General features: G+C 43.5%; 1 protein-coding gene and 1 long non-coding RNA gene across 7 annotated transcripts in view; both read left to right on the top strand.

Moving 5' to 3' along the window:
• Window positions 1-21,794, top strand: part of FRMD4A (FERM domain containing 4A) — a 407,020-nt gene that overhangs the window by 67,330 nt on the left and 317,896 nt on the right. The gene's annotated exons all lie outside the window — the stretch shown is intronic.
• LOC144329123 (uncharacterized) lies at window positions 8,202-13,741 on the top strand. Its single transcript, XR_013394532.1, has 2 exons — window positions 8,202-11,453; window positions 13,373-13,741. It is a non-coding gene; the product is annotated as an uncharacterized LOC144329123 (long non-coding RNA).

Below are 21,794 nucleotides of genomic sequence, written 5' to 3'. Positions count from 1 at the left end.
TTCATTTTCCCTTTTGTATTATATCTATTAGCTTGTGGGGTTCACTTAACATTTATTATACATCTGGTGTATAATAAGGCTTTCATCCAGCCTTGAGGCCTGGCACTTCCTTGATTATAAACTGGGACAAATAGGCCCCTTGTTTTCTGCTGATTTCCTTATATGTGTTATTTCACAAAGAACATATTTCAGAAGCAGATTTCATAGACCAGTAATTTGTTTGGTTAGTGGTTGCCTCACTGTCTTCTTATGTTATGGCTACTTAATAACATAGTGACAGTTGTGAAATAAAGTGTGGAGGTAAATTGCACATCAAACAGTAATTGCATTATACCATGTAATAGTCTTAAGCACATTAAATCATGGGCCCTTAATGCATTTATACCTTAGGATCTTCATAATTGGCACATAAATATGCATGAGGTTAAGGAGAAGGGGCAGGATGTGGTGGTTTGATGGGCTGCCGTGTGGAAAATGTAGTAGTTAAACAGAAGGCTCCATCAACATTGCGGTAACTTTTTTTCAGATTGGTAGATAAGGATTGTACAAACGGATAAGTCACTAAAGTGAAAATGCCTGGTTTGGGGATAATCAAATGTAATTGGGATGCAGATCAATATTGTGTTACTGTTCCGTTGTTCAGTGGGACTCTGTAGTTCTGTGCCTCTTGGGCAGGGCCGGCCCATCCACAAGGTAAGGTGAGGCAACCGCCTCAGGCAGCAGAATCCACAGGGGCAGCAGATCTGGCCTGCAAGGAATGTGTTGCCCACTGTTGTTGCCGCGGTGGCAGCCATAGCTGCTTTGCCCTCCTTGGAGGCCAGATCTGTCATGTCCTCTGCAACCTCCCCCCCCCCCCACGCGCATGCCTCCTCTACAGCAGCCTCTTGGTAAATAGGAGGCCTAAGGAGGAAATGGCTGCCCTCTCCTGGGTCTCCTAGGCTCTGCACCTAGCTGGTGTGATTCAGAGCAGCCCCTGCCCCCACCACAGCCTTTGATTCCCACTTCAACCATTGGGTAAGGCTGATTTGATTCTCCCCCATGTTCCCAAGGTAGATTTCCATTCCCCACCATTTTGTGGTTTGCCTCAGGTGCCTCAGGTGCCAAAAAGTCTTGAGCTAGTCCTGGCCCATATCACAAGGGATCCATGGCTGCCACTGACCCATGCCACTTCCTCAGTCGCACGTGACTTGTGTGGGGCTGTCGCTGTGTTCCACTTACTGGAACCAGGGATGCCACAGGTATCTGTGCTTTTCTGCTTCCGAGGTGCAAGCTGCATATCTGTTGTTCAGATAAATGCTCAGACAGGCATCAGGTTTAAGAATGTGATTGTGAGGGAATAAAAGGGGTGGCTGTCTGCACCATCTGCAGGGCAATTAAGTTACTGGTTTTGCTTCTAAAGTGCATGCAATACACAAAAAGTGTTCAGGTCTGCATTAGTTTGATATGCTTTTAAACAGGAGAAATGATGCACAATTAAGCCATTTGTGAGTAAAAGCAATATACATGCAATGTCAAACAATGATTGGGGTCTGCGTTGCTAAATAATAATATTGGTGTCTATGGGCAGGGTGGATTCTTGATCCAGCAGAAAAATGTTCCAAACTTGCATTGCCAGTATGCAGGAAGGCAGCAACATTTTCTGATTCACCCCACCCTTGCTACACCTTCAGTAGAGAAGTCTGCCTTAACTGTGTGTCAGACCATGGGAGACGTGGACTTGAGACGGAGTCTGGAAATTCCTTGGTTTACATCCAGGCCTTGTTGGCCCTTGGGAACTCTCCTTGGTGCTGTGACCACCAGCATCCCTGGCCTTTTGCTCTGTGGGCTCCTCTACAGAACCAGAACTGGAGATGCCTTTCCAAGTAAGCTGTGTGTCCTTCTCTTGATCACCCCCAAGGAATCCGGGGTCCTGAGAAGCTTTGTTTGCAACGCTTGCCATTCTTGGCAGCACACCAGCCATTCAAACCCCCTGGATTGTCTTCTGGCTTTGCAAGGTCCATTTGCATCCTTGAGAGGGAGAATGGGGCTGCCTTCCTTGTCTCCTCCTGCCTCCTGTCTGAGGAGTCGTATCCTAGGGTTGGGGCCCAGACACTGTAACATGACACAGCAGCTATTTCAAAGGAGGCTTATGCTGAGTTAGAGTTGACTCTGAAACTTCTCCTACAGTGAAATTTGAGAAGATGTGGAGGTTCTTTCCCCAGCAAAATCTCCAAGGAATTTAAGGGGAAGCAAAAAGAGCAATGTCACCCGTCAATGAAAAGACAATGCCATTGATTAGACTCCTTACAGAACAAGGGAAGAGGACGTTGCATGTGTTTGCTGGGATTGAAGATGCCATGTCTGGTGCCTTGAGACACACCCCAAAATGGAGATTTGCCTCAAGTGTCTAAGCTCTGAGGACCTGCAGACCACCTCTGCTTCCTCAAAGTTATGAAATAAAAGTGTGTTAGAGCATTTTCTATATTTTGTCTTGTGAGCAACTAGACATTTTTCTTCTCATGCCATCTTTGTAGATCTTGTTCAAGTATAGGCTCTTCCTTCATCACAGATCAGTGCCAATCTGATTTTTAAATAAGTGCCAAGCGTAAAATTCCTTGGCAATTCCTGTCAATGTGCCACATACCAGCCAGTCTATAAACTTGGGTGTGTCTCTCCTCACTGGCTTTTTCTATACAATTAATCACACATACAGCGCCAGCTGCAGGTCTTCACATAGACAATGCTACCTCCAGTATTGTTATAACGCACACCCCTCGCACTGCAGGCTTGGAGGAGCAAAAGCAGTTGTGTAGAAGAGAGAGAAAGAAAAGTGACACATAAATGGTAATTAGTTTATTTCCCTTGAAAATTCTGCCTTTTAAAATTTTGTTTTATAATCTCCGGCCTCTCACAGCGCCTCTTAATCCCCAATGCTTTGCCATCAGCAAATACTGCTGGCAGTAGCAGGAGAATTCCAGCTTCTTTGCTCTGAGCCTTTCCCAAGGCTTGCTGCTGAATTTGCAATGAGCACCTGGCTTAAAAGCGTGCAAAATGAGCTGGCCCAGTGCTTCCTCCCTCATCTTCTTTGAGAAAAACAGAAAGGGGTTTTTTTGAAGGGGGGTGTTGCTTGGTGGCTCTTTTTTCTCCCTTCCTTTTTTGCATTGTACTGTTTTTTGTTTGTTTGTTTTGTCCTTCAAAGCTGCCGTCTCCTTCTGGACCATCTCAAAGGGCTGAAAGAACTTTCAAATGGACTTTTCTTCTCTCCCCACAAATGCTCCCTGACTGTAAATGGAAATTAATTATCATTACATGCACTAAGCACTGCATCCACAGATAATGAGTTTTTAGTGTTGTGTACCAAAGAGTTGAGCAGAGGAGCTCCACAGAAACTGTAATGTTTAGATGCAGCACATAAACCTCTAAATGGAGCTGTTTTGTATTACCAAATCTTATTACCATTATCAGTTTATTTATAGGTTCTAGGACTAGCAAAATCCCATGTTGGTGTTTGTTGCTGAGAAGCTGTTTCTCAAGGAATCTGTTGGCCTTCTGAAGTGTGTGCTTGCTGCCTTTGTAGTTTGAATCTCCTCTAAAGAGCTCAGCATGGCTGTGTGAAGATTAGAGATGGGGGAGAAATTTGATTTAGGCGAATCTACCCACTATGCACTTTGTGAAACACAGCTGCCCTTTCAAATTTGCACTTTTCTGAATTTTGCAGTGTAGTTCTCCAGCCAAGTAATATGCACAGAAATTCATGCACTGGAGTAAAATCTGCAAAAGAAAGCATCTATTAGTGAAAATAACACAAAAATGCATCATATCACATTGCTTTGCATAACTTAGCAATACCTAGGAAAAATATTTTATATTGTAAGCAATCATGATGAAACTGTGGCATTTGTTCCAGAGTTGTGTGAAAGTTGACCAGCCTTATCCGCTAAGTGCTTTAATACTAAGTGCTGTAATATTAAAGAGCCTCTAATAACCAGATGCGGGGGCGGGGGGGCGGGGGCGGGGGGAGCAAGTAGCAAAAGGGTAGGTAGATCATTGCCTTGATGTCCTGTTTGTCAGCTTCCCAGGGGCATTTTACTAGCCAGTGTTGGAAACGGTGTTGGAGAACTTTGTCAGATCTGGCCAGTAACTTCTTACATTCTTATTGTGCTTTAGATTACCTGTATGCAGGCAGATTAGATTATGGGGTATTCAATTATTCTAATGCGTTTCCCCATCACTTATCGAAAGAAGTCCGATATTTTTGAGGAGCAGATTTGTTGCACAAGACCTCCCAGTCAATTATAAGTGTCCAAACTGAACCTGCTGGTATGCAAATGAACCCCACCCCAAAATGGCAATGGTCTGGAAGTGCCCTTAACATCCAGAATTAATCTGGAGTTAGTGTTGTAATACCTGCATTCCAAATAGTTGTATTCTAAATCTTACTCCAGCACCCATACCTCTCTAACCCCTTCTGGAATATGAGTCAGGAGTGGTTGGTAGGGAGGGAGGGGTGGGTGGGTGGGTGCAGCATGTGTTGAGGAGCAGGGCACGGCAGCAGCAAGGTCAGGATGTGAGGGAATAGTTGTGCCAGTGAGCCTGCCCTGTTCTGCCTGGTACATAGCAGGGATGCTATCCTGACCCTCCCCTTCAAACTACCAGAACTCACAACACCAGTTCTGCCAAAGGCTTTGATGCAGGTGACAGGTTACAGGAATGAGCTGGTATGTGAGAGCTTACATACATGGCTAAGCATGAGCTAAGACATGGATCCAACAAGCAACACACATTGATCCTGCACCTTCCATCTGGTGGGCACAGTTTCAGTGGGGTAAATGGCTGGAGCCCCAGGACTGGGAGAGCAAGGAGGCCCTCTTCAGGTAGGTTGCCCCTGTAAGGTTTGTTCGCACTGGTGGTAACATCTCCACGTCCATGGTGAGGGGAGACAGGGCTGTCTTGGCATCAGATTTACCATTAGCTATTTCCCAGAAGGGATAGGCTCTTGCCTGACAGGAGGAAACCAAGAACTAGGCAGCTGCAGAGGGACAAAGGGAGAAGATTTCTCTGCTGATGCACTTAGGCCCTCCCTGTGGTCCAGATCTCCATCCCCCAAACCACTGGGCCACTCCCCAGGATCAGACACCTCTAACAGCCAATAATTGGCAACCTGAAAACCACTGGGACCCTCCTCAAGGTCTTCCAGTGCCCATTCTCTGAGCTTCTCCCACCCCCTTCTCCAGATCTGACGGGACTCATGGCCAATGCTGCTACTGAGAGGCCAGGTCTGTGGCACCACTGCTGCCTGCCAGCTGCTTCCATTTAGGACTAAGCCAAGGTGGTTCTGCTGCATGTCCTTGGCCAAACACAGGGGCTTTAAGCAGAGGTTGGATGTCCATCTGTCATGGATGCTTTAGCTGAGATTCCTGCATTGCAGGGGGTTGCACTAGATGACCCCTGGGGTCCCTTCCAATCCCACAGTTCTGTGATTCCATGGGAAGGCTAGATGCAGGCTGTGCCCAATTTGGTGTCTTCCCATTTATTTATTTATTTATTTATTTATTTATTTATTTATTTATTTATTTATTTATTTATTTTCTATACCGCCCTATATCAGAAGGTCTCAGGTTAAGTTATATTGTCATTGCCCATTCTAGCATACAATAGGCAAGTACTCTGGATGCTCTTGAAAGAGAATGCAACCAATATCCCATTCATGTTGGCAGGAAGAACAGTATTATACAGAAACCAGAAGCTGTGATGACTCCGATGACCCTGGAGGCTTCTGCTCCAGTACTGAGCAGTGTTCACGATTATTTCTGAACATTCTGAACAGAATATAGCATTTGTACAATTCAGGTACTTAATGAATAAGACTTTCTTCTCGTATAAATCCACACAAGAATACTTAACATTTCTATGTTGGCGAGAAAGCATTTGTCTCCCTTATGGTTCAAAGCAACTCATGTGCGTAGTTTCATTAATCTTTGCAGCATTTCCAGAAGATTGTGGTTAAGGCAGTGGGATCTTGGTCAAGCTCGTGAGGTGGTCTCAGAAAGCTACAGTCTCTCAGCCTTTCTGCTGCCACCTTCTTCTGCCATGTGGGGATAATAAAAAGTACAGAGTTGTTGTGAGGAAAGCTCTTTTAGAGTGTTCCGTGTGCTATAGAAAGCCTATGCAGCATTGCCTAAAATGAGCTACTGGGTGTGATTTGAACCACAGTCTGCCAGACTTTCCTTTCCCACATTTACAGCACAATCCCCTGCATAGTTTACTCAGGAATTAATTCCCACTCTGTTCAATGGGGTTCACTCTCTAGGAAGTGTGTTTGGGATTAGGGATGGGCAAGCCTATCAGTTTTGGAGTTCTCAGTTTCTCATTTTTCCAATGATAAGTCCAGTTTTCAACAATTCCACATCAGTTTGTGTTTTTATTTTTTTATCCTGATGAACCAGCATTTTGGTGCAAATTTATCATAATAGCATGATAGTATGCAGTTCCTCCAAACTTCAGAACAAATTCCACAATAAAATGCATTTTTTGTATGTTATTTTTACCAATATTTGCTTTTTTAGGCACACATTACCCTAGTGGTTTTGGGGTTTTTTTTAATGTACACATTACCTGGTTGGATAACTGAATTGCAAGATTCATAGAACTGTGATTTTTTGAAGCATGGCTGTGTTTCAGTTATTGTACTGTTTCAGAAAGTGCAAATTAAGTAGGCTCCCCTTTAAATGTGAACTGAATCGAACTTCTCCTAAATTTCTATTTGGGATTGCAGTATTCCTAAATGCATTTACTAGGGAGGAAGCCCCAATGAACACTGTGGAACTTAGTAAACATGCATACAATTACACTTCCAGCCATTGTGCTACACCAGCTCTGTCCACAGTTTCATTGCCTTTGACTAGGCTTATGCCAATTTACACCCGTTGTAACCCAGGGATAACATCATGCAGATCTTCCATCTCCCTTCACTCTGCTCTGTTATTACATTGAAATTCAGTTCAGCCCCTGACTGAGGTCTTGGCCTGCCATACCCACTTATAAACAAATCTGTTTGAAAGTTTAATTACAAGCCTGGCTTCATTGGTAAGAAGCAATCTTCTTTAATTACATGCTTTATCAAACCTGGTGATTTAGAGCTGTATAATAATTTCTTCTAAAAGCACTGGGCTTTTCTCTAAAATTTTCTAAGGGCTATGTTTTTTGAAGCACGAGTAGATCTCATGTGTGTTTACCATTTATGACCACCTTGGTTGCCATGAATGACTAAATGAATGAGTGTGGATACCCTCATGAATACATTTTGTGAAGGTTCAAAAACTCAGAAATAAACCCAAGGGAAAGGGACAAAAGGCTTGGCAATCACCTAAATGTGTTTGTCAGCATTCATTTGTGTATGCCAAAGGTGAGTATGCATCTTATTTTTCTGACATTCGCAAAATGCAGCTGAGATTGTCAACAGTGGTCCAGTTGGTTTCAGACTTCAGGCCATAGTTCTGGAGGGACCCAAAGGGCGGACTCTTTGAAGGTTCGGTTCTGGTGCCCCTGCCCAATGAAGCAAAGAGCCATATGCACAAAGGGGTCTGAATAAATAAGTGCAGCACCCCAATTTCTGTGTGAGGGTTTTTTAAAATGTAAACTGTGGTTGCTTTAGTCCATGTTCAGCTTGCAAAGCAACATGCTCTGAGCACCACTGCAATGGCACGGCAGATGTGGATTCAGCTACTGCTGGATTGCACATTGTAGTGATAGCATAACTTTTCCTGCTCGTGCTGAGATACTTCATTCACAGGTCGAAAAAGAGAGAGAGGGAGACGTCTGAATTACTATGAGGAGCTTTTGAAGGGGGGGGTGGGGTGGGAGATGTGCTTAAAAGCAATCCTGGGATCATAATAGTGAAACATTTATTGCTCCTAGTGATACAACAATAACAAAATGATATTTAGGGGAGGAAATGGAATAAAATGCAAAACGCATTATTAGATTTGTACCTGTCTCCTGGGTATGGAAATTACTTGTAACAGAACACTGCTGTTGCTGCTACTACTGTGAAGAAGGAATAAGCATACGGAAGGTCACATACACAAATTTCATTCCTGAAAGCTGATACTTTTCTAACCTCTCACTGTTCACAATGAACCTGTCTGAAAGTGCACTGTACTTCAGAAACAATAACCTAATTCACATCAGGAAAAGATCTCACAAAGGGAACAGAGAGACTTTATTTTAATGCCAGTTTGGGATTCTAAAATGATGATTTTCTTTTTTACTCTGTGTGTTTCTCCCTCTAGAGAGAATCTCCACATTGTCATGGCTTTTCACTGGTAAAATCTCTCACCACCGCCCCCACCACTACTTTAAAGCTATCATGGCTAAGTATTTTGTCCATGCAAGTGGAGCCTCTATGTCTTTTTATTTTAAGAAAAGCAGCTTTGAGGGTGGGTCAGTTTGAAGTAGAGAAGTGTTAGGAGGGATGGATGCTTCACATTTTCTGTAAAGTATTCCAAATCACTCTCCCCACCCACCCACTGGCTTCCCTGAGAAGAAAAAGGTTGTCAGGCTGCTCTCTCCCACTCTTCAGACTCCTGGATTGGCTCTTCTCAGCTGGGATCTGGTGATGCTGAGGTGACCATTGCCTCTTCCAGTTGCCTTAGAACTTGCTCAGTGCAGAAAGGTCGCCCAGCCTTGCCTGCTTGTACAGCTGTGCCCATTCAGTCAAATAGAGCAGATGCTGCCCAGTTTGCACCTTGCCACCCTGGATACTTTACAAAATGGTTGGCCTAAACCCTGAAGCGGAATTAGATGGCCTAGTGACCAACATTTGAAAATCCAGGCACAGTTCCAGACAGGGGCCTCCGTGAAGATGGTAGCAGTTGGAGAGACATCAGAGTGCCTCTAGTGCCTGATTTTTAAACAGAGCTGTTGGGAAGCTCAAGTATTTTTCTCCCCCTGACCTGGTATTTCTGTCTTCGTCAGCCTATTTTATCTGGATTCATTCATGTTGCATTCTTAAAGGAATATTGAAAGGGGAAATGTTAAGGCTGTTTTAAAATTTGCTCTATGTTTGCAACTTCTGACATTTGAAAAGCCTACTTACCTTGCACTAATTAAAGTAAATAATCAGTCAGAGAGCTGATCTTTTGCCAAAAGCTCTGTTTTGATCTAGCAGCTCAGCTCTAGCTTACCTTGCTCATAGTAATTCCCATTGGTTTGGTTCACTCATAACAATAAGCCATGGTTTGCTTAAAAACTACGAGTTAACTACATGTCGTCCCACAGATGATGAAGCAAACTTTTTGTTTTTGCTTTGTGTCTTTGTAGCTTGGAGAGCATCTGGGGTGGAATGGCCAAACCAACCCTTGCTAAGGAAGGGTGCTGAGTTCACCCATAATGCCAAACTACTGTATAGTTAAAGCAAGCCATGGCTTCAGACCATGGTTTGCTGGCAGTAAACTCAAGACACCAGACTGGCTTCAGATTATAAAGTCAACCATGTTTTAATAAGCCATAGTTAGCTTAGCATTGTCTAAGAAAAATCAATAGAGATATAAAAGCTCTATTTCCATATCAAGCTTGATAATGCTTTAGGTGAAATGGATTGGAGCACGGACAAACTGCTTTGTGTAGATAATATCTCTAAGCAGTAGGGTGGTGGAAGCCTTTCATGAAGCACTACAGTTGGTGGATCATAGAAAGTTCTGGGTCAAACAATTAACTATAGTCTAAACGTATCCTTACTGGTGATTACTTATATGATCCTTCGGACTGTTTGCTAAAATGTCTCATTGAGATCAGATAATGAAAGTATGATGTAGACATTTTATTTATTTAACAGTATTTTAAATCCACTTTTCTAGGCAAACCCATCCAAAACAGCTGCCAATAGTTAAAACTCCTACAATGGGTGAACAAGGAATATACTGGGTGGAATTCAGTGAAGCATCAAGTGGTGTTTGTGCACAGGGAAGAAGGTCTGCGTGTGCAATGGGACTTCCTCCTCTCCTCCTTCGACATCCTCCCTAAACCCTCTGAGTGGATTCAGGGGGTGCAGAGGGGAGAGGGAGCAGAACATAGTTGAGTTCCACCCGCTATCAATAAAAGCTACTCAAAACAAAATAAAGCAGTGTAATCTTGACAACAGGACAATCTCGTGCCTAGAAAGCTTTAATCAAAAGACATTTTTCCAGAGCTTTCTGAAATCTCTGCAGCATTTTCATATGATGCAGATCTGAAGAGAGAGAATTTGAAAGCTGTGAGGGCTCCCCGGAAAAATCTTGTTCCCTCATGGCCACATGAGGAGCACTTCATTGATCTCAATGTGCGGCCCACAAATAGCTTTGGCCAAAAACTTTACAGGTTGAAATCAGCATATAAAGCATGCCTCTCCCAAATCAGTCTCTGCAGCGGTTTGACTTGACCCCCAAAGGAGCAATCCTCCATTGCCCATCAAGGCACGAAGATGCCAATAACACCGGGTCCAGAAACAGACTGGCAACCATTGGAGCCGGTATACGGATGATGTGACCACTTTGCCCCCATCAGGCCCCTGGCAGCTGCATTTTGGACCAGCTGAACTTTCTGAACAATCCTCAAAGGCAGCGCCAGATAGTAGTTGAATCTGGATGGAACCAGGATATGTGGCTATTGCTAGAATAGTCTTGATCTAAGCACCCACCCGCTAGAAATCCCAACCCAAAGAGTTCAGTGGAGAGTCACTTTTAGAAACCAGCCCAGGCCCCCTTGGCAACCTCATTCTCTCAGTCATGCTGCCCACTTCCTAAGATCAGCAGAAGAGGTCCTTCTCTGTGAGTGGAAGCACATTTGAATGGGATTGGAACCTTTTCTGTGGCTACACACAATTTGCATCCAGTTTACTTGAATGAATAAAGTAAAACACACAGATGTAGTTTTGTTGTAAACATTATTAAGGGACTTTACGTATTAACAGAAAGCTATCGGGTGTCATGTCATTAAGAAACTAAGTGCTATCAAGTGCCATTAAGAGTGATTAAGTTGGCTAATTAAAATAATGTATGGACTCTGCATGACTGCTTGTGTCTGGTGAGCTGCTCTGATTAGCCTTATGAACCTCACTACTATGAAGACCCGTGTTTCCAGATTTCTGCATACAACAGACAGTGAGAGGGAGAAAGAGACCAGCAGACCCGGGGGGGGGAGGGGAAATGCCTGCATGGCCCCCCTCCTTTAGGGCCCTTTGCTCCTGGCATTTGTAAGAGTGGGAGATGCTGGTGCCAAATAGGAGCCAGAAGGCAGATAATTTATGCTGGAGTGTCAAGTGGTTCTGTAAGATCTCCTGCTATGTTATCTCACTTCTCTCAATGAACAGGAGAAGGAAAAGGACAACGGGGGCAGCAGGCAAGCTGGAATCAAATCTGTCAAACGTCAAGTCACCCAACCTCTTATGCAATTTTGGAACAATACACTGGAGCACGGGAACTTAGCTCACAGAAAACGTGAATATTTTTAATCACCTATGCAGTGGTTTTCAACCAGTGTGCCATGGCACCCTGGGGTACCTTGAATGATGGTCGGGGTGCCGTGGGCAAGACTGGCCTTTGTCCCTCTTTCCCCTCCTCCCTCCTCTGATGCCCTCTCGCATCTCTGCCCCCCAAAGGCTTGCACAGCTGTTTGTTGCAGCAGCCCTGGCTACAAGTTACCCAGGTGAATTGTGTCTCTGGGGCTGGCCAGGGGGTGCTGGTTGCCAGGAGCTGAAGCGGCCACGGAGTAGGCAAACAAGTGGGCGAGGGAGCCCAGTCCGCCAGTCCTTGCTGTTGGGAATGGACAGACAAGTCCCAGTTCCCTGTGGGGCAGTGTGAGGAGGCATTTCTTTGGGGGGTGGGGGGGACAGCTTAGAGACCAGGGGCAGCGGCAGTGGCTGCCTGGAGGACTCCCAAGGAGAGGGGAGAGGAGAGGAGGCTGAGGGAAAATTGCACAAGGGAGGGTGTTCGAAAAAGGGTGAGAGGCTGCCAGCTCTGCAGGCAAGGGGTGACATAACTGGGATCCTAAGCCCCACAGGGGGGCCACACCTGTTGAGAGTGAGTGCAATCACTCACCCATCATTAAAATACACAATGAAACAGGACTGTTAAAATATCAATAATATAATTAAAACAATGTAATTAAAGCGACACACCCCTTAAAGCAAGAGACTCAGGTTGAGAGATCAAAGGAATACCTGCATAAGTAGGTGCATCTTAAAAAAACACGGCAGAATGGCAACAAAGTTGCAGCCACTCTTCTCCTGCGAGGGAGTGCAGGGGGCGGACTCAGTGGCCCTTGGTGTAGCTTCCAAGCCTGCGATTCTAAACCTGATTTTGTCTGCAGCATCATGATGCCACTACAGTCCCTGATTGTTTGGAATCAGTGCTGGGGAGAACAGTAGCATCTTAATCTAAACAGTTCACCCTCAGTAGTAGTAGTAGTAGTAGTAGTAGTAGTAGTAGTAATAATAATAATAATAATAAATGTTCCAGTGCAGATATACAGCACAGTCCTGGTTTTTTAAAAAAGACTGTGTTTTGTTTTATGCAAGAGCTGTGAAACATTTGCAGTAGTAAATTGCTTTTAGGGCATACGCTACTCAGGACAATTAAAATAAATAGGGGGAAAGCACTGCTAATTGTCCATGAGCTAAAAATAACACTCTTATGGTGCATTTCTGCCTTTATCATGCTTTTTCATCTGGGTGTAGGTGTGTCCACAATTTCCCTCCTACAGGCAGGTATCCAAAAGACACCTGCCATTTTCATCCCTGACCAAAGACTCTATAAAAATTAATAGGAAACAACAGCCTGGAGTTTATAATAGAGAGCTATGGCACTGCTGGAAGACTGTTTTTTAAAAAACCCATATCATTCTGTATTAAATTTTATAGGCTTTTACAACGATATTGGCTCTAAGTCTGTTAATTTCAGTGAAGCAATTCAATTTCATAGCACCTTGAGGACAGCCGAGGGGTTGTAGTGGCCTGAGTGAGGACGAGAAGCGTTAACCTCATGTTGCCCGGACTGTGTGCTGCAAGAGGAGCTGAATCACGCCTTCAAAAATCAAAGCACTGTGTTGGCTGTATCCTCCACTCTGCAGGTGGGGGAAGGATGCACCCTTGATCCCACCTCTTAACAGCCGGTTCATGGGCAGATTCCCTGAGGCTACAGCAGATACTCCCAGAAGCAAAGACAAAAACGTGGTCCCATTCTTGATCCCACTGGATTCAGTAGGATTTGTTCATGTGATAAATTAGATGTTGGAGTCAGTGCTTGGATGCTGCTGAAAATGCCAACCAAACACACCTATTTCTCATATGGAAAAACAAACCCCTTACGTTACGATATCTCACAATATTCTCCTTTCCTCTTTCCTCTCCGGCTAGCAGGGGTGGAGGAAGTCGCCTGCACTGGCATCACAACCTGAAGCAGGTCTCATGGAAGGGGAAGGGGTCTGGCCGTGGTTTCCTTCAGAGGTAGCCAGGCATTGATCATGGCCAGGCTGAAGCACAGGGACTTCTCCAACACCATCCGTCAGCATTTTTACCCAACAAGGATTTGAACCTGGATTTCCTGTTTCAAAACTCAACACTCAAACCAGTAAACCGCAGTGCTTAATTCACAAACTTTTTATTATTGTTACATGAGAAGTATGTGAATGAGAATGGGTGTAAACAAATGCCTATCTGTCAATTTTGGTTTCTCCCAGTCTCTTATTTTTCCAATTTCTTTACCAGTATGTGGATTTTTTTTCTTTTTTTAAAAAATGAAAATTTGTTAGCATTTTACTGCATATTTCTCCTTATATACACATTTTTATATACACAATATAATGCATTTTTGTATGTTATCTTAACTAATATATGACCTGTGTTATAAACTGCTTAGAGTTTTGTTTAAATATAAAGAATACAGATTGCATCAATCAATCAATCATTTTTGTGACCATTTCAGATTGGAAAATTTGGGGAAGTGTGGATTTTGATGGATAAGCAGTCTTTTGTTTCACATACTTCTTTAGGAAGTGTGATCAAGGAAGGTTTGCATTAAAATGCAAACTGAATCAAATTTGTCTTCCATCCTTACTAAGAGCACCGTTATCCTAGACACACTTACTCAAAATATACGGCAAGTCCCACTGTATTCCGTGGTGTTTACTCTCAGGCAGCCTGCCTAGGTTTGCAGCCTTAAGAGCACAACTGTGAGACTCACTTTCATTTTACATTCCAGAAACAGAACGCAGCCGTAATGCTGCCTTAGTCATTGCAGTCCAACTGTAGTCAAGAGGAAAAGCAGAGAACCTGACTTGGAGTGCTCCTGCCTTGCAGCAAGCCTTCCTAAGCTAGGAATGGGGAGCCAGCTGAATGATGCTTGTGTCCAGCTGCTCTTTCAGTTCACCCCAAGCCCAGTACTCTGCTGGCTGACCCTTGCCTTCACGGAGATTGGCTGGGCTTCCAAAGTTCCTGCCACTCATTTGAGGATGTATCCCACTTGGAAGAGTTGTGCATCACCCATAATGTATTGAGCTTGGAGTAGGGCGGAATAGCAGGGAGATTAAAGCCACTATGCAAAAGAGGCTTACAAGCCTGGGCAGAGCGTTGAATCAGAGAACTTTACTGGGCTGTTATCGGAAGCTAGCAGATAGAGCTCTAGAGGGAAGCTCTTGCATTTCCTGGCTATCGCACTCTAAATTAAAGGCAGGCTCTGGCTTTTGGGGCGAGGCACCATTTTGCCAACACTGAAGTCAGCAAATTCTAAACCATTCCGGCTATCTCAAATTGTTTGCAAACTGGGGAAGATGTTTGTGGAAAGTGATGTGTTCTCTGTTGCAAATTCCCTGAGGCTTGCCTGTAGTTTTAATCATGATATTTAGAGAAGCTCACTGCTCTAAACCCAGTTAAATGCAGCCCATGGTGTCGGGTGCAGGACTGCTTACCAAGTCTTCACATTGTTGCAATGAAACGTTCTGATGCGTGTTATGCCTTTGGACAAACATGTGATCAAGTTGGCAGTGTGTGTGAAAGGGAACAACAACAACAACAAATGTTTATTCGGCTATTACGCCCATCATGAAGCACAACACAACAAAACAAATCAAATAAAACAGCGGACTCATACAAACCACAAGTAGTATAACACAGTTCACAACTCACAAGGACGGATATTAGCCATTCATAAAAAAGTTTAAGATTAAGATTTAAAAAAATTTGGCACTACACTAAAAACAATATCTGATGTCATTATAGAAAATTGTGTGAAAGGGAAATACCCATTTTGTTTTCTTCCTCATTCTCTTAACTTTTGCTGCTTCTTCACATACAAAATATATTTATGCACACAACTGCACTGAGATAATTAAGGATTCACAGAGGCAAGCTGGGGCAGCAGCTGGCAAGAAAGTTAGGGTAGCCCTTCACCACTTGAAACAGCAGCTCAGGTGGAACCTCGGAAGCTGCCTTATACTGAGTCAGAGCCTTGGTTCATCTCCACTGACAGGCAGTGGCATGCCTGGCTTTCATGCCTGGGCACAATTCCCATTTCTACCTGGAGATGATGGCAACTGGACTGGATGCCCTGCCATTAAGCAGGAGGAAGGGCTGTAGCTCAACACAAATAGATCTGCAACAACCAAGGTGATAGAGACGTCAATTTCAAAGAGGACCACACATGGGGCACCTGCTCTAGAACAGATCTACTCGTGAATAAATCAGGAGGAGAGGTACTGCAGTGAATGTTCATTCTCTGAACCTAGGAAGGAGCATTATGGAGAAGGTAGTATCTATTGAAGCACCTCAAAACATAACCCAAAAGAGAGGAGCCTTCATAATGGGATGAAGCTACAGCCTCTTCCCTGCTAGATCATCCTGGGGCATAGACTTGTGAAAAACAACAGATGCACCTATAGCTTTGCTATTTTGTTGGCAGTTCAGAAATATTGTTGCACAGGGAGCAGTGAAGCAGCTGGATGACATTAGTAGTAATTGCTTAATACTGTCATCACATTTGCTTACATGAAGGGAAAAGCAACAGACTATCAATCAGAGGGCAGAATATTCATAGTCTGTGATCATAGTAAGTGCCTTTGAGTGTCATGGCAACAGTCTCACGAGAGAGGCTCTTGAGTGCTCTATGCTGTGCTACTCATAGTGGCACCATTCCTCGATTAATTTTAGTTTTAGTTTTAAATGCCATATCCAATATTACTGCTTAATTTTGTTTTAAATTTAATTTCTCACTCAAAGTTGTCCCTTTTCTTCCAGCACCCATTTTATAGTTAGGTATGGCTTATCTATACCTATAAATGGTTGAGATCAAAATTGTAATTGATTTGTTAAAGCTGTGTGACTAGCCAGCAAATTTAACCTAAATTTTACAGGTCTATTAACTGTTAACTATGATAAATGGTTAATCTGTAATTGTAAAAATAAATAAATTGTGCTTTTCAAAATGGCATTGTTTTCTAATACCTATGGTTTCCCCACGAAACCAGGTCCTATTATTGTCACCAGGGTTAGCAATAGCTAAGCCTTCATGTTCTTCAGAATAATTGACTCACAGGATGAAAAGTGGGCAGCAAATTCAGCACAGCCCCTCTGTGGGAAGTGCAAGGTCATCCACAGTTCAGTCTGCAACCCTTAGCACCCTCTGCCACCTAGAGCTTGCCTGTAGAGTTCTAAGTTTTCCGAAATGCTGAATCCTCTGATAGGGCCGTGGGCAAACTAGGAGAGTTGTCCCTGGCAGGTCTAGGCAGAGGGTCCGGGAACAATAACTTACTTGAACCAGCTCTGAGGTTCACCAGGAGTTTCCCCCCGCTCCAGGATCTGAATATTAGAGGCATGTTTAAACTGGTTGGATGAGTGAAATAATGGGTAGTTGGCAACTACTAAGGACAAAATGCAACAAGCAAAATGTAGAAGCAGTCAGCTGCACTGCATAATAATTTAAAGATTTAATGCTGGTTAAACAGGAAACCTGATTCATAGAATTGTAGAACTGTAGAGTGGGAAGGGACCCCAGGGGTCATCTAGTCCAACCCCCTGCAATGCAGGAATCTCAGCTAAAGCATCCATGACAAATGGCCGTCCAACATCTGCTTAAAATCCCCCAAGGAAGGAGAGGCCAATGCTTCTCATGGGAGTCTGTTCCACTGTCAAAAGCTCTTACTATCAGAACATTATTTTTTATGTTTATTCAGAATCTCCTTTCTTATAACTTGAATCATTGGTTCAGGTCCTAGCCTCCAAAGCAGGAGAAAACAAGCTTGTGGTTTCCTGTATTTACATTTACCATGTTAGGCTGAGAGAGAGAGATTTGTAGCCTGGTGAGATGTTGGACCTGCTCTCTAGGTCCAAGTTCAATACATAATAATAATAATAATAATAATAATAATAATAATAATAATAATTTATTATTTGTACCCCACCCATCTGGCTGGGTTTCCCCAGCCACTCTGGGCGGCTTCCATAAAAACCAAAGATACAGTAAAATATCACAGATTAAAAACTTCCCTGAACAGGGCTGCCTTAAGATGTCTTCTGAATGTCAGGTAGTTATTTATCGCTTTGACATCTGATGGGAGGGCGTTCCACAAGGCGGGTGCCACTACCGAGAAGGCCCTCTGCCTGGTTCCCTGTAGCTTTGCTTCTCGCAATGAGGGAACTGCCAGAAGGCCCTCGGTGCTGGACCTCAGCATCCGGGCAGAACGATGGGGGTGGAGACGCTCCTTCAGGAACATTGACACAGCACAATGCTTCATGTTCAGTGATGTGCCCTGAATTTGGGGCTCACCCCCCGCTTCCTTCTGAAGAACAAATGGGAATGACAGTAGGGATGTTTGACTGCCCTGATACAAATACATTGCTGTATAGGTGATAACCAGCTTCAGCTGGTTACTTTTTCAGTGTGACACTAGCATGAAAAATCCAAGGATTTACATTCTTCTTTAAGCAGGTTACCAGTAGCAATTATTTTACATTAAGAGGCAAAATCCTGATCCCTGTCTTGCAGAAAAGCCACTGTCTGCACTACTCAGCCCTGCTTGTGATTGCGCAGGCAGAAATCTGAACCAAAGGAGGAACTGTATCCTGTTTATCACCAGACACAGGCATGACTTCCATTTATATACTAAGCTATAATTAGTTCTGATCATTAAGTACATTTGTATAAGTACTGATGATCCCAGAATGACATCTGAATGCAGCAAATTGTCCATTAAAAATAGCTTACTCAATTTAATACCTCTCCCTTTCATATTTTTTCCAGATTTAACATTTTTCAGACTGAAGACACCTGAGTCCAAACATTGTTTGTAAAATTATATGGTGTTTGTGTACTTTATAGATACGTGACTCATTATCCTAAAAGCTGGGAAATAAGTTGGGGGGAGGGAAGGTGGTCCAGTAGTTTTGTGACTGGTGAGATTTCTAGACAATCCAATTTTCTCTCTTCCTTTTTACATAAAGAAAGTTCCTTTATCTGTTGGCTTCCATAGAAGCAAAATGTTTCACTGCATCTTGGGTGGTCTTTTGAGAAATGGAGATGGGGAAGCCATTTTTCCATTGACACAGTTCTTTCATGTAATGAGCATCAGACGCTGATTCTGGTTTTAAGGTGTTAGAAACAAAGCTCCCTTGAAACAGTTGCTAGTTTTTGTATGGTTAAACAAACAAATGTATGGATGCATGCTGGCTGATTCTGAGACATAGCAATATCATGTGCTGGTCTTTCACAGTTTCTGCATTTTGACATGGGAGCATATTCATGTGTGGGTAACCATGCATACCTGAAGGCTGCTTCTGACAAGAAAAGCCGCTGCTTGGAGATGGCTTAGCAGTGGCTCTGCACAACACCAGCTCCCACGTTAGGGGGGCACAGGATTTCAGCCAGAGGGGGAAGGAGAAGGGTAATAATCATGTTACCTAGCATATATGACGTACCTCACATCACAATATTTCTGAAGAGTTTAGGCTTTAAGCCATCTCATCAGAGGAGGTGGTTGTACCTTAACCTCCCTGTTATAGTTGGGTACTGGGAGAACAAATTCTGGTTCACAGAACTCATAGGATAAGGGTTTGGAAGCCAGGAAGTGTAATTACAATCTAAGTAATCAAAACCCTTAAAGAAGGCTCCTTTACAACTATTGCCTAAAAATGTGGGACTCTATTGCATATACTGTAATCACAGAATGCTAACATTTAGCAGAACACTTGAGTTCTGCAAGTGCAAACCAATACTTTGTCTTCAGCAGCTCTGCATAAAAATCACTTTGTGTGTGTGTGTGTCCAGTTCAGATATTCTGAGATCAATGATTACCCACAAATGACCTATTATTATTGGATAAATATTAGACAAGGTTCGGCAATTGAGTTGTATAAACCTTTTATGTACCCTGCCTTGAAATTATCCTTTCAATATTTAATGCTGTTTTTGCCCACTGATCCTTATTTTTCAGTCTGTCCTGCCCTCCCGAAGACAATAACAATTCAATGTCTGACCAATCGAACAATGTTCTCAAGTGTAAATGTTGCAGGCAGGAATTCTCTGTTTATGTTGATTCTGTCAAGGACAACTCTGTTGGTTATTGTGCCTGTTTGTTGGTTTTGAAGTGTCTGCTAGTTCATCCTATTAGCTGGTGCTCAATTCTATTGAAATCGATGGGAATTTGATATGTTTGTGACTGTTGATTTATGAATGTGAACTTCGTTAATTGTCTAGTATGTTGTATGTTATACGGAATGTTGGTCCTTAAAAACATATAATTAGGCAAGACAGACCATGGAAAATAGAAGAAGAAAGCATAAACCAAATTATCAGCTTAGCCTAATGGGGTGTTCTCACACCTTACAGTGTTAATCTTAAGGAAGTTGCTTCTCAATGTCTGTGCTGCCACTGCAAACAAAAGTGGGGAGGGTCTTGTTGGGAAAAGGATTAGAACTCTCCTTTTGTCTCCCCTCCCTGCCGTCTTTCAAACATGAAAGGACTTCAACCCATAAACAATACTTGTGGTTATTCTGTCATTCAGATTTGTATCCGTCAGAGACTGCTGATGAAAACCACAGCATTTGCACATAATTTAGTTGTGTTCTAATTCTCCCACAGCTGCTTCCAAACTGTGCAGTTACTTGAAGTTATCATTCTGAGAAGGTTTTTTAATTTAGGTGGATGCCACAGGCCCTGGCTATTCTTGGCGAGAGTCAATCTGGGCTGCCCTTGTACTATGCGTTATTTAATTAGTAGGTACTTAAACACTGTGACTGTTCAATAACTCCTCTGTGTTTTCTCCATAATGATTATAATTACACCCAGTGATGGAAGACTGAGCTGCTGCATGCAAAGGCGTCAGGCTTGTGATGGAAAGAGATGGGCTTCTAATCATTTCCTTATTGAAGACTGCAGCTGATCTGGCAGAGTATTTCAGGTGCAGACCGTGGGGTGGCCTGGGATCCTAATTTCTGTTACTTTAGTGTACTCCCAAAGGAAGCCCCTCATTCACACATCAGACTTTCCAAAAGCAAATAGCCCTGCCTCCCTGCAGATCTGAAGTCAAATGTTAGCAACTCTAACCCTTTTAATGACTTCCAGAGGGGTAGATGTGTTAGTCTGCTGTAGCAAACGCAACAAAGAATCTTGTAGCTCCTTAAAGACTAGCAGATTTATGAGGGCATCCCCCTTGTTCCTTTCATTGGATGAATTATGCCTTTTATAGCAAATTATTTTTACTGCACACATTTCTGTGTGTGCAGTAAAAATAATTTTGTGAGGTGACTATTTCGGGGGACAATCATGCATTCATTTTGGCCAACAGGTGTTGTGTAAGCATCCCAGGAGATTCATATAACAATGCAGCTCAAAGCTAAACCACAGCAAGGGCTTCAGACAACTGCCTGGTGCCTTTCCTGGACTGAGAAGTCATGTCAACATCATGTGCATGTTCCATAGCATTTCAGTTCTGTAAAGTATATAACACGCATTGCACCTTTTCCTCCTGCTTTTTTGCCAGAGGCATTGCTTGGTATTTAAAACACTCAGGACACAGGCCTATGATACATATTTCCATAACATTTGCATATGCTACTTTATATGTCTCGATTTGGGATGGGCGAATCTGTCAGTTTCGCTTTCCCTCAGTTTTGCATTTTGATTTGATTGCTTTCTATGCCACATGAATTGCAAAGCAGTTTACAAACAATAAATAACAACAACATAATTGTTGTTGTTGTTTAGTCATTTAGTTGTGTCCGATTCTTCTTGACCCCATGGACCAGAGCACGCCAGGCACTCCTGTCTTCCACTCACTGGCGGAGGAAGAGGAGTGGGGGGGAGCGCTCCGCCCCGTGACACCCCAGGTCGTGTGTCACGCCCCTGGGATGCATGCCAGCCCCGGCCCTGCCTGCTCTCCGCCCCCCCCCGCTGTTGGAGCATGAAGCTCCGCCACTGCTTCCACTGCCTTCCGCAGTTTGGTCAAACTCATGCTGGTAGCTTCAAGAACACTGTCCCACCATCTCGTCCTCTGTCGTCCCCTTCTCCTTGTGCCCTCAATCTTTCCCAACATCAGGGTCTTTTCCAGGGAGTCTTCTCTTCTCATGAGGTGGCCAAAGTCTTGGAGCCTCAACTTCAGGATCTGTCCTTCCAGTGAGCACTCAGGGCTGATTTCCTTCAGAATGGATAGGTTTGATCTTCTTGCAGTCCATGGGACTCTCAAGAGTCTCCTCCAGCACCAGAATTCAAAAGCATCAATTCTTCGGCGATCAGCCTTCTTGATGGTCCAGCTCTCACTTCCATAATTCATTACTGGGAAAACCAAAGCTTCAA

Source organism: Podarcis muralis, chromosome 10, assembly GCF_964188315.1.
Source record: "Podarcis muralis chromosome 10, rPodMur119.hap1.1, whole genome shotgun sequence".
Classification (NCBI taxonomy): Eukaryota; Metazoa; Chordata; class Lepidosauria; order Squamata; family Lacertidae; genus Podarcis; species Podarcis muralis.
Note: the sequence above shows the minus strand (reverse complement) of the source record. Positions and strands in the feature narration are given on the sequence as shown.